At 38.6% G+C, this 2,693-nt stretch overlaps 1 non-coding gene across 1 annotated transcript; it reads left to right on the top strand.

Moving 5' to 3' along the window:
• The first annotated feature begins 2,158 nt into the window (after nt 1-2,158).
• Nucleotides 2,159-2,265, top strand: LOC112497404 (small nucleolar RNA R71). Its single transcript, XR_003064200.2, has one exon. It is a non-coding gene; the product is annotated as a small nucleolar RNA R71 (small nucleolar RNA).
• The last annotated feature ends 428 nt before the right edge of the window (nt 2,266-2,693 follow it).

Here is a 2,693-nt window from a genome sequence, read left to right as displayed (position 1 = left end):
TAGAACAATCTTCTAACAACATTTTATGCATGCATATTGATGGACTTATTCCCTTTATATCTGCCATGGTCCATCCAAATGCTTTTCTGTATTTTCCCAGCAAATCTACTAGACTCTGTTCTTGACCTGCATCCAAAGTAGAAGAAATGATTACAAGGAGAGTGTTGTTATGACCAAGATAAGCATACTTCAAATGTGAAAGTAATAGTTTTAATTCAAAACTAGGAGGTGATTCAATAGATGGTAAAGTTGTTTTTACTTCCCTGTCTGCAAGATTCAGGTGTTCAATAAACCTGTTGTGCCTATCAGATTGCTATTTGTCCATCCAATATGTCTGGATTGCTGCAACATCTTTCTCTTCGACATCCTCAAAGGTAGTGACTTTGTCAAGTGTATTACTGCAGCATCTGTCCATTCTGTCTGCTACAACAAAATCCACTACACTTAGAAAATTGCAATCTTCTACTTCATCAAGGTTCCTCATAGCCTCTAGTACATTAAAGGTGACTTGCTGATCATTTACTCTCATGGTAAGCTCTCCTTTCTGCACATCTATCAGAGTCTTTCTAGTTGCTAGAAAAGGTCTTCCAAGTATAATGGGTACCTCTTCATCAGCTTCAAAGTCCAGCACAATGAAATCCACTAGGAAGATGAATTTTTCAACCTTCACCAGTACATCCTCTATCTTTCCTTCAGGGTATGCATGAGATCTGTCAGCTAATTGCAGAGTGACTGTTGTTGGTTTGCACTCCCCTACTCCCAACTACTTAAATACAGATAATGGCATCAAATTAATACTAGCTCCCAAATCACAAAGTGCTCTGCCAGCATACATAGTCCATATAGAGCAGGGTATTGTAAAACTTCCTGGATCTTTCAATTTTGTGGGAATTTTACTCTGGAGCATATGACTGCTTTCCTGTGTTAAAGCAACAATTTCAAACTCTCCCACCCTTTTTTTTTCGTACTAAGATATCTTTTAGAAGTTTCACATAATTTGGCATTTGCCCCAAAGCTTCCACAAAAGGTATATTTATGTGCAGTTGCTTCAGCACTTTTAGGAATTTGCTGAACTGCTTGTCTTGTTTTTGCTTCTGGAACCTTTGTGAGAAATGTGGTAGATGTCTAAACTACTGGGTAGCTTCAGGAGATATCAAACTCTGTTTGTTTGGTTTGGTGCAAGTTGTAACTACTGGTGTTGTAACTTCTTTTTCAGCATGTTCTGGTTGAATTTCCTCTGCAGTTACTGTAGCTTGGCCCATGTAACTAGTGTCTTGAAGGGGGGTTGTTGTAACATGCTTTCATTTTGAGGTAATTTTTGTGCTGAATTGAATTCCATCCTATTTTTGGTTATATCGACTGGGATATCAACATTCTTTCCAGACCTCAAATTAATTACCTTGCAGTGTTCTTTGCCCTCTCTCCTAGGGTCTTCTGTGTTGCTAGGTAGGCTTCCTTGAGTTCTGCTGCTCATTGCTGTGACTAGTTGTCCTATTTGGTTTTCCAGGTTTCTCAAGGATATAGCTTGACTCTGCATAATTGCTTCATTCTTTGCAATGTACTCTTTAATCAGTGCTTCCAGTGCAGTGATTGGATCCTGACTGTTATGCTTTTGCCTTGACTTTGCTGATGAAAACCAGGTGGTTGTGTGTTTCTATTTTGTCCATTTAATGCTGCAACATTTCGATTCTGACTGCTCCATGCAAAATTTGGGTGTTGCTTCCAGCCATGGTTGTAAGTATTTGAATATGGGTTATTCTGAGGTTGTCGATTGAAATTACCCACATAGTTTACTGAAGTTGGGTTTTCAGGACAATTATCAAAGTCATGCTCTTTACCACAATATACACAAGAAAGTTCAACAACTTGCTTTACTGTTGCTGGAGCAGATGTCAAGGCCTTTACCATATTAGTCAATGAGGTTACTTGTGCTGATAAGGCTGTAATTGCATCAATGTTATTTACCCCTGCTGATCCTCTTGCTGCTGGTTGTCTGGCTGAAGGCCACTGGTAATTATTATTGGCAATTCTTTCCAGAATTTTATAAGCTTCAATGTAAGATTTGGATAACAGAGCTCCATTTGCTGAAGCATCCACCATTAACCTTGTACTTGGATTCAACCCATTGTAGAAAGTTTCCAATTGAATGCAACAAGGAATACCATGATGAGGACACCTTCTGAGCAATTCCTTGAATCTTTCCCAAGCCTCGTACAAACTTTCATCTTCCAATTGATGGAAGAAAGTAATCTCATTCCGCAACTTTGCATTTTTTGTTGGTGGGAAATATTTTATGGACAATTTATCAGCCAGTTCATTCCATGTAGTGATGGAATCAGATGGTAATGAATTTAACCATGCTCTTGCTCGATCTCTTAAGGAATAAGGAAAGAGCCTCAGCTTTAGGCATCTTGTGTTGCTCTAGAAATCTTGAAAGCATCACTTACTTCCAAGAACAATTTAAGATGGAAATAAGGATCTTCATTTGGCAATCCATTGAATTGCCCAACCGTTTGCAACATTTGAAACATCACTGGCTTTAACTCAAAATTTACCGCGTCTACTTCAGGTCTGATAATGCTATGATGTACAACTTGGGGAGTTAGCACAACATAATCTCTTATAGCTCTGTCTCTGTCATCAGCCATGTAAATAATATTGTTATTTCCTGGCTGTCTCCCGTTAACATGTTT

Source organism: Citrus sinensis, chromosome 8 (assembly GCF_022201045.2).
Source record: "Citrus sinensis cultivar Valencia sweet orange chromosome 8, DVS_A1.0, whole genome shotgun sequence".
Lineage (NCBI taxonomy): Eukaryota > Viridiplantae > Streptophyta > Magnoliopsida > Sapindales > Rutaceae > Citrus > Citrus sinensis.
The sequence above is the reverse complement of the archived record's forward strand: the minus strand, read 5'-3'. Positions and strand labels throughout refer to the sequence as shown.